General features: G+C 42.8%; 1 non-coding gene across 1 annotated transcript; it reads left to right on the top strand.

Moving 5' to 3' along the window:
• The first annotated feature begins 4,897 nt into the window (after positions 1-4,897).
• TRNAS-CGA (transfer RNA serine (anticodon CGA)) lies at positions 4,898-4,979 on the top strand. The gene has a single exon. It is a non-coding gene; the product is annotated as a tRNA-Ser (tRNA).
• Positions 4,980-10,383: the final 5,404 nt, after the last annotated feature.

The raw sequence follows: 10,383 nt of genomic DNA, 5'->3' as shown, positions 1-10,383 counted from the left end.
CTGCATTGAAGGCAAGAGACAGGACTGACAATTGCTCCACACTGGAGACTGCCCTTGACAAATATGTAGCAAAAGATATGGCCTATGGATAGAGTAACCAGTAACTACACCTGGCAATCAGTGTGAATCAAGGCTTAACTTGAGATTCCAACAAGGGATCACTCTTAGGCTGGTTGTCCCAGTAACACTACAGGCAAGGTCAAGCTATTGATCAAATCCACAGCCAATTGGAAGATCTAACTAAAACCTATTTTTCCTTGCAAAGTATTAACATAAAGAGACTGGATCTGGGCCATTCTGGCTAGCAGAATAAACTTTTTCTCCTAGTAATTGTGCAATAATGGTGACAGAACCTTCTAAAATTCAAGGTGCCATATCTGAGGATGCCAATATGATGGGGCAGCGCTACTTCAATGTCTTTTGGAGTTTTAAATATTGATTAACATCTGAATAAAGGATCAGATGTTCTCACAAACATTTTGCGAGTTAGTGTCATATCTCACGGTGGTCTCCAATGCCTAGTGAGGAAAATGTCATTGAAAATGAGACATGTGCCTCCAAGAATGTTGATCAACTATGTCACGGTGACTCGATCAACATTGGCTCCAGTGTGCTGCAAACAATGAAGATAGTAGTAAAGTGGTTATAAAGCCAAGAAAAGGGGGGGAGAGAAAAAAGACTTCTGAACCCAGTGGCTAAATAAACAAACATATTGGAAAGTTACTTCAAAATGCAGGGAAACAAAGTGTAATGTAGAGCTCGCCAGAGCCTCAGCAAGTAACAATCAATCTAATGGAGAAGAAAAAGTGGAATCTGCAGTAGAGGAACCTAGTGTAATGATCAAATCTAAGCCACCAGTAAATATTAGCATTGATCCACCGAGTTCAAGAAAGTTAAGGCTTCAGCCCCTAGGCATAATCTGCCTAGCTCTAGATACTTCAAGCGGAAGTAGGGGGAAGAGGCTGTTAAACTCTAACAAGTCAACATGGCCATGTAAAAATCTGTCCTTATGCTACAGAAGATTGTTACCTAGGGCAAAGGACTGCTTTTAAACTTGTGACCGCCTCTGAGAGTAATAAAGCTGAACATCGCCATTTTCTAATACATCCCATATTTCAATTTCCAGAAGAGTCAATTTTGATTACTTAGTGGAGATTTTAAATCATGTAATAAAGTTTGAGAGAAATTAAGTCTGATGATATTGATCAGGTGTTTTTTGTCCCCTTTCCTTTTCGAAAAAGTACTATAGTTAAGCTTACCTAAGTCTCTTTGAGTAGTATATCAAGGCCTTACATATACTCCGACATGACATCCTTTCTACCTATGTTCCTGATGCAGTGGAACATTTTAGTTTGGAAAGGGGCCTAACCTCTTAGCTGGGGATAATGAAAAGGGCATTAACAAAGTGTCTCTTCCCATTGGTATAAAAGGTGGGAATAAACCTATCCTAGTCATTCGTTTCCGAGGCTGAAATTCAAATGTTGTCCAGTTTTGGTGAGGTTGGAAAACGCAGTGCAAAATCTATAACACTATGATGATCAAGTACTTTAGGAAGGTGGTAAGGCTAAACCTTTGTCCAATAATGCCCATGAATTCCCAACCCCCGGTGGGACTGGCTGGCTGGCACTCTCAGACAAAAGTGTGTGTGGTAGCAAGAATATTTAGATCAAACTGATGAGGTGCAGAAGCATGGGTGCATTTATTTCAATTCATGGAATTCAGCAGGCCAGCGTGACATATGCACATTTCAAAGAGTATGACCTTTCTTAGTCAAACTGTTTTGTGTTTACTACACAAAACCTGGGAATATGAGGTTGCAACACTGGATGATTTTGATATATTTTGAAATGCTGCTACTCCCCTGGTATGGAACCACCCAAAGAGTGGACTACTAACCGATTCACTACAATCCTTAGATGTGTTACTGTGTGTGTTCTAACTGTGGCTATTATTTTCTGTACCCAGTCAATATGCACTGCTGAAATGGTGATGGTCAATTGTTACTTATCCCTGGAAGTCAGCATGATGAATCAATATATGCTGAACTACTAGAGCTGTGTAATTGTTTGGAACACAATAATTTGCTTAATTCAGTTATATTAAGGGGCAATTTTAATGCCAGTTCTACAGCAATTGTAATTCAGCGTGAGGCCATTGCAGAGTTTGACTACATATGTCGCTGATGTTTAATAAACCTACAATTGATAGAAGAGGAACTAAATTTATGTTATGGCCCCTATGGAGCGGAGATTAATTAATGGCCAGTTAAAGAGCGAAGTTCCAGGGAACATAAGAAAACCTAGTGATTTGCCAAACACAATTGTCTTTAGATTTGTATCATGGCAGACGTTTTTAACCATGGAGGAATAACAGTTCAAAAATCGGTTACAGAGTGCTAGTGGTCACAAGTAGTCAAGTTGGATGTTGGCTAGGGGGGCGGGGGCTGTAAACCCTGGGAGGGTTCCACAAAACAGGGCTAGTTCCCTGGAGTTGCTTAATCTGGAAATAAGGAAGAAGCAAAGAAATTGTCTTATGGAAATTCGCAGTTATAGGAGGTCTATTAGAATGGCTCCAGTGGATAAGGGTTTAAGATTAAAGGGGCTAAAGAAGAAATGCAATAATGTTTTCAATTATAGGAAACACAAATTAAGAAAGCTGTTTTGGCAGGTGGTCACAGATGTTTTTTATGGTTAGCAAGTCGACCAGTCAAATGTAGGGACTCCACACAACGAATGGGTTGGAATTTTAGCACCCTTGTTCCATGTAAAAATTGTGTACACCCAACTGGAAGCTTCTCCCTCTTAAATCCCATTTGTGACTGCAGAGGAGGACTTAATTGGAGAGATTATCCTGGGCCTTTAGAATTTTAAGGCTTGAGGTTCCAATGGATCATCTACTTCATCAAGTATGCAGCAAGTGTATTGCTGGGTGCCATTGCTGACAACTTTACTTCATGCTTACCTAAAAATCGGTAAGTTCCCAGAAATATGGAAAGGTTTCGCGTTTCAGTACAGAAGGAAGATATGACTGGCCTTCTAGCAATGCTGTGGCCGTCCGCTAAAATACCGACAAAGTCCTAATGTGTTATCTAATAGAATGGGTGGACCAATGTAAAATTTTCCCGAAAGTGTAAACTGGGTTCTGGTAGGTGTATCAACAGTGTAGAATGTGGCAGCTCTTACAATGATGACCTCCAAGGAAGTCCATGGCAAGGCTGGATCGCAGCATTGTGTATTTGAGCTTCTCTACAACGTTTGACACTGTGGACAAAAATCAACTGTGGGAGAAAATGATAGTCAAGGGAGTTCCAGGGTGGTTTGACCACATTATTAGAGAGCTTTAGATTTACACATCATTTACAGGGAGCTCTGCAAGCACAAAAAAGAAGAGTTCCGATTTGATTGAAAGCCATCTAGTCGTTCAATAAAGCTGCTTCCTTGCCTAACTACCATTTAGCATTTAAGTATTCTTGTAAATGAAGACGGGAGTGCAGAATGTCTTGAATGTTGGGCTGCATACATGTAGGTTCTCTGTTATATGCAATGGCATTATATTGATAGACAGGCCCAAGCTTTCATTATCGCTATGCCAAGAATAACCTCAGAATTTAACTGGGGAAAAACAAAGGTTCTGTGTGCAAACCAGTTATATATAGAGAGTACTTGGGCACTATAAAATTAGAGAAGTTGTAACAGCACATAAATATCTTCGTTCACAGTTGGACCAAGGATTGAACTGCACCTCAATATTTGACAACAAGAGACTATCTATGGTTGCCACGGCATTGAATCTGAACTATGGTGGTTATTGTTTATTAGCTCCATGAAGCTGATGTTTGGTGAAAAAATATTGAAGTACCAAAATGGATTTAAAGCTGATATTTGAGTGATAAGTCACACAGCTCTATGGGGACTTATTCCTAAAATTATTACCTTGGCGCCAGGGGGATTGCAGATATGGCTGTTGTGTATGTAGAAGCATTCCATTTTACCAGCCTTTTTAGGTCTTTCCTAGGCAGCGCGCATGCGCTGCATAGGAGGAGACCTTTAGGGATGGATTTGCTTTTTCGCCCAAAAATGTGCACGCTTTGCATTGCTTTCAATGGCAACGTGTGGACGTTTGACGATTCCCTTGCAGGAGCGAGCTTTGGCGACATTGGTTTGTAACTAACTTTCAAACAGATGGTGCCCTTGCTCGCTCCCGCAAGGGAAACACTTTGCGGGTATTTTCTTTCTTTTGTTTGTTAGTTTCTTTAGGCATACTTCCCCCAGTTTTTTCATCCCACTTAAAGCCCTTTGTCCTTGTGGCTGCTACGTGTATGCTGTGCTTTTAAAGTTGCACTGAATGCCAAACTCTCACGGGCGCTGTGTTATTGCGTTCATTGTACATCCCAGGGCTGTGACAGCTACAATCAATAATTTTGTATATGTAGGCCATGGGAGATAGGTGTACAGTGTATGTGTAAAATCTGTTAGTTTTTCAGTGTGTAACGTATGTGCAGGTCAGCCGCCAGAGTTGCGATGTCAGAGTTTACATAGGCGCTCTGTGAGTTGCAGAGTTCGGTGCATACGTAGGGGTTGTTAAGGTTAGAGTGTGTTGTGTGCTGTGCAGTATGTCTACAGGTCAGCTGCCAGTGTTACTGGGTTCAGAGTATACATGTGGGCTGCTGCTTACAGCAGTGTACCGTGTTTGTATACGTTAACCGTTAGGGCTGATGCATACTGTGTATATTTAAAGGCTGTTCGCCTTACAGTGTATCATATGTGTGGGGGTCACAATGTGCAGTGTCTAGCATATCTGCCAGGCTTCATTGTGCTTTACTTATACAAAGATGCAGAGTACACACTGTCGCCATGTGTCTCAGTACTCGTATACAACAGTGACGTCATGCTCATAAGCTGCGATGGCAGAGTGGTTAATTCGTTGGACTCGAAATCCAATGGGGTTTTCCCGTGCAGGTCGAAATCCTGCTCGCAGTGTAGTGAGATTTTGCAGGAACACCATTCGGTTTAGTTAAGAAAATGTTCACTTCACGTTTCACAATCCACATCGAGTCACAGAGTTAAACGGCAAATACGCAATCTAGTTGCAAACAATGAGACCATTTCAACACCCAGGAAGTGTTTTAGAGAGCAGGTGGCTCGAAAGGGTTCATAGTCTGGGCCTGTCTTGGCCCATCTAAACATGTCCTGAAAAGAAGATTTTTTTGCAACAACTACAATTATTATGAAGCGTGTCTATTTTAGGCTTTTGAGCTTTTTCTGACTACATTTAAGAGGCCGTTCCCAGTGCTGTACTTAGGATAAAGAGAGTGGAAATGCGCGGTGACTGATTATCGCACATCTGTGCCCTGCCACAGACTTTGACTGATACATGTTGCTGTTTTTATTAATTGTCTGAACGCATGCTAAAAAATAAGCGATGACAACAGGGCACTGCTGGTAAATGGCCCGTCTTTCCATTACTTATTTTTTAGGTCGAGCCTCTGTGTCTAATAAATGGATAGAAACACATTCGACAGAGCACGTAAAATGGTGCCGAACCTCCTTCCAATGCTCATTTGAAGCCGAATATCGCGCACAGCTAGAAATCCCACTCCCATAGGATGACAAAATTAAATAACAGAATTACATACAACATAATTACACTCAACTCAATACAACATTAATACAAGCCACATATCACTCAGTGCCACAAACCACAAATGTATAACTACACTCGATACAATATAAATACACTACACATAACACTCAGTACCACATAATTACACACCACATAATAACACTATATTCAATGCAACATCAATACACTCCACATAATACCACTAAGTACCACATATAACCCTTTTTATTACAACTTTTCTACATAAAACATATCAGCCATAATACTCTACAATATAGCCAAAATGTATTAATAAACACATAAGGTCCCAAAAGCGAGACCTATTGGCTATGCCAATGCTTGTTTACATTGCTGCTGGCTGACATGCCGGACTAATTGAATTGATCACTGCTAGTAATCTTGGACGTGGAGGCCACCAACTGTCTGATGTGGACACTATTACTACACTAATAACAATACAAGTAGCTCTGGATACATTTCTTTGAACGTAAGCAGCTCTTATTGCTGAAAGGTTTGGGGACTCCCCTTCGAGCAAGAAAATATCTTGCCTTCTGTACTGGTTGATGTGCAATAGAGCGGCAAGCCCTGCTGTTCTAACCCTTATCTACACCATAATGAGATCATTAGACAGTGCCTGTAAGGAATAAAGTCGAAGGCTCTGCTTAGCCCAGTCTGCTTTGTCAATGGCACTAACTGACGACTTCCAGAAAGTTGCTGCTCACAGATGTCCGGAATACTGCATTCATGGCATCCCTAAGTTAATCATGGCTCACCTGACGCAGTTGTGTGTCAGATGTGCTGAGTGGACATGCCTGGTGCTGCTGCACTGGTAGTTCAGTGTGGCTGGTACCTGTAAGTATGATACTCATCCACCTCTGCTGCGTTTTGTTGCAGGAGCAGGAAGGTTTGTCCCAGCAGGGAAGAGGCAGTGTCGTCACCATGCTGCATTGCTGCCAGCGGTCAGGAGACATGCAATTAAGGTTCAGGGCCTGAAGTCTTACTTCGTGATGCTAACTCGAGTAAAAGCTGGTATTGAAAGGATCCTAGTGACCTACAGTCTGGTACTAGGAGTGGGGTTTTAAATAAGAAGCCTTCTAGGCTCTTAAAGAACTCTGTCTGCTCTTCAGTGACAGTGATTGAAAACTGCTGGGCACTCAGGAGAAAGGTTAAGCTCCGGGGAGTTTATGGCTGCCTCCTTATTTACGTTCAGCAAAAACACATGGTGAAATTGATCCCAACTGGAATTTCCATCATTGCTCTGTAACACAGTAAGTCCTGGTCTTTATCAGTTTTCTGAGAGCCCAGAGCTAGTTCTCTTCAAAGATAGTGGGAAGGTGCCACTACAGATTGCAGTAATCTGCTTCTTGGGATCTCCTGTCCTCTCCTGTTTTGTGGAAGCAGTTCTTCTCCAGCACAGGCTCAGGCATCAGTGATGGTCTCAGGTTACTTGGACTACTGCAGCTGCATCACTGGAGAAGGCAGGGGGCGATCACTCTGCCAGATCTATAAGACCCTGTCAATGTTGTTTCCTTGGGAGCTTGACTTTACAACACCGTAAGGGGACTTTGTGGAGAAGCTTTTTGCACTTTAACATTTGTGGCTGAATCGGGAATAATTTTGCCAAAATCTTGACCTGAACTTTTTATATGATCTTCAGGAAGTTGTACTGCAAGGTTTTGGGACTTTTTGTCAGTTTTTATGAACTTCAGGTGGATTCTGATTGTGCTAATTTTTTTAAGCTATTTCATAGTTGACAACTTTGTATTGGGAAAATGATTATGCCCATACCAGGTTCTTTTTAAAAGAGGGATGGATAATAAACAGTGCTGCAATTGGTGACCTAAAGTTCTTCGTTTAGGTGCAGAATTTGAATTGTAGAAAATTCAGTACATTGATATTTATTTCTCTGTTTGAAATGTAGAGGAGGTAGAAGGAGATGCATCTTACACTAGGAAACCGATGTAGGGCATGGAGGACAAGTGTGATGTGATCGCGTCTATTCAGGCAAATAACTCACTTAATGGCAGCATTCTGAATTCCTTCAAATTTGTTGTTTAGATGCCTTGCAAGCCCAATTTGGAGTCTGTTGGCCTAGCCTAAGCGTGATTTCACTAGGGTGTTGTCAGCGTTTTTGCAAAGTGGAAGTTAAAAAGAGTTGAAAAATTCAGAGAGAGGAGATGAGTAAATACACTTCATAGAAGAGGTGCAATGGTGGTGCCTTGAGGAACATTTGCCGAGGATGGTGCTTACAGGAATCGAGTATGTGATCCAACTTGAGTTATAGCTGTGAATTAGTACTGAAACCATGCAAGGTCCGCTTTCTGTCATCCTTCCTTTCGTTTTTTTCAGTAGAAGTTGGTCTGTGGTTTTGAAAGCTGCTGAGATGTCAAGGGAGAGTGAAGCAACTCCGATTGCTACTGTATTCTTGAGATCTTCCCATCTTGCAATTAATGCTCCTTCAGTACCTCTGCAAGGTCGGGGACTTCCCTATTGGATGAAGGGGAGATAGTTTTCTAGGTGGAAAACTGAAATCGAAAAGAAGGCTGCTTTTTCAGTCATTTTATTAACCCTCGGCGGTGAGTTTTCTACACTCCGCGTTACGAGGAGCTCGCGGAGTTCCGGAAAACTCAGCTCCGCTCAGCGGAGTTTTTTTCCTTGCTCGAGTTAGTCAAGTTGGCGACTGTGAGCGAGGAAAATCAATGTCCCGGCGAGATTTTTCCTTATTCGCGATCGTAGCACCAAGTTGGCGAGCGCGAGTGTGGAAAATTAACATCCAGGCGCAATTTCTCAAAGCGGGGATGTCAGGTTTCTCGTTTCAAGTGGTCTTGTATGCTCACGTTGAGAAACGGCCGTTTGCGTTGAGAAAGCTGCAGCTCGAGTAAAAATCTACTCGAGCGGCGGAAAAGGAAAGAAGGGACCGCTTGCGCTGTGCAAGCGACCGTTCGCAATGATTGCAGTGGTTACAAGCATCCGGCACTGTGCAATCACCGCAAACTGCATTTTTCTATGGAACTCTGCCGCTTGCGGAGCTCCACGTAGTGCAACGGAGTTTTTTTGCCACCTCGCGGAGTTTCGCGTAGTGCAACTCCGCGAACTCCGTCCAGGGTTACATTTTACCTAGAAACGGGTCCGTATTTCGTTTAGTCCAGTCCCAATCATTGCTTCTACAGAATCGGCTTTGTGTAGAATGTTTTTAATTTCACTGGCAAATTTTCTGGACATTATTGATTAATTGATGATATTTCATTGAGTGGGAACAATGGAATCAAGAATGTTTTGCTAGATGCTGGGATGTGTTTGTGATCAAATGCATTAATGGAAAGTCTTAAAAGACTTGCCTATGCAGAGATTACCTTAGTTCCCATCTGTGCTTGGCCATAAAATCAACTTTCATCCTCCCTTCCCCTCCCCCTCCCATATGACGTGTTCAACCAAAAAATAGATTGGCATTTCATGTTATCTGTTTTTCCTTTTTTCAGTATATATATTCAATCCCAGGAAGTCTTGAAGATCAGGTGTCTATTTAAATGCAAACCAGGGAGATATCTGGACCAATGTAGAGCCTTCACTGCAGGTGCTGCACTGTTCACGTCGCTCTCTGCCCCCAGCAGAAGTGCTAAGGAGGTTTGCAATGAAGCATGTTTGTCAGTAAGAACTGCTGTAAACTGAGACAAGCACTTCCCCTTATCAGCAGGTGGAGAGGCTGGGGCGTATACTATCACAGATGTTGAGCTTGAGTTTTAACACACTAACTGTGCCAGCTTTGGAACGTCCTGATCCATAGACATTCCTTACCTGGCAGTGATAAATTGATTTTCTTGTATTGTCAGCAATGTGGGGTTTGAATTAACAATAATAATAATCCACATTTGTATAGCTCACAATCACCCGTTAGGGTCTCTAGGCGCTGGGGGCCGTCGGGAAGATTAAGCAAGCTATTGCCCAGAGTCGCATGGTGCTGGGCTAACCTGCCGCCGGACCCGGGGATCGAACCCTGATCCCCAGATTCCAGCGTCAGTCGCCCTGGCCGCGGCGCCACACCTCTCCCTGAATTTGAGTGCCAGTGAGGAAAAAGAGGGAGCTGCTGGAGGTAGAATCTAAAGACGCCGCTGGGGGACTTGCATGGGATTATTCTTTCTCCTCTGGTCTAGGGATTGAGGGTGTGTTGAGACTATGCATACTACCCATGCCCACTGGCAGCCACGGAGATCTCACTCTCCCTCATTTATCAGAGCATTATGGCGCATAGAGAGGAAACAAGGATGGAGAGCCAAAGAACCCAAGGGGCATGGCGCAAACTACAGAACTCTATTCGGGGTGTCGCTAAGCCGTGTTCTGAATTTGCTGAGGATCAATGAGGGGGAGACGCAAATTGTAACGCTGGAAGGTGAGCTTGTAGTTCATAAGGCTCTTACGGGCGGATGCCACAAAAAGGAAACTGGTAGAATTAGAGAATTGCCTTAGGAGAAACAACCTTAGAGTTCTTGGCATAACCGAGGGCATGGAAGGGTCTGGCGTTCTGAAATTCATTGTAGAACTTTTCACTGAAGCATTGGACTTGGGATTTGAAAGTTCAGAGAGCTCATCAATTCCCCTGCAAACAGCTCCAGCATCCAGGACAGACAGCATCTAAGCCTAGGGCAATTTTATTCTGTCTAAATAATTTCTTTGCCCAACACGCGGTTTATGATCTTGCACGGCCAGACAAGAAAAGGGCAGGAAAGGGGAATTATTTTTTTGTTAGACCTGATTTTTGTCATG

The sequence above is a fragment of the Lissotriton helveticus genome, chromosome 2_1 (genome assembly GCF_964261635.1).
Source record: "Lissotriton helveticus chromosome 2_1, aLisHel1.1, whole genome shotgun sequence".
Lineage (NCBI taxonomy): Eukaryota > Metazoa > Chordata > Amphibia > Caudata > Salamandridae > Lissotriton > Lissotriton helveticus.
Note: the sequence above shows the minus strand (reverse complement) of the source record. Positions and strands in the feature narration are given on the sequence as shown.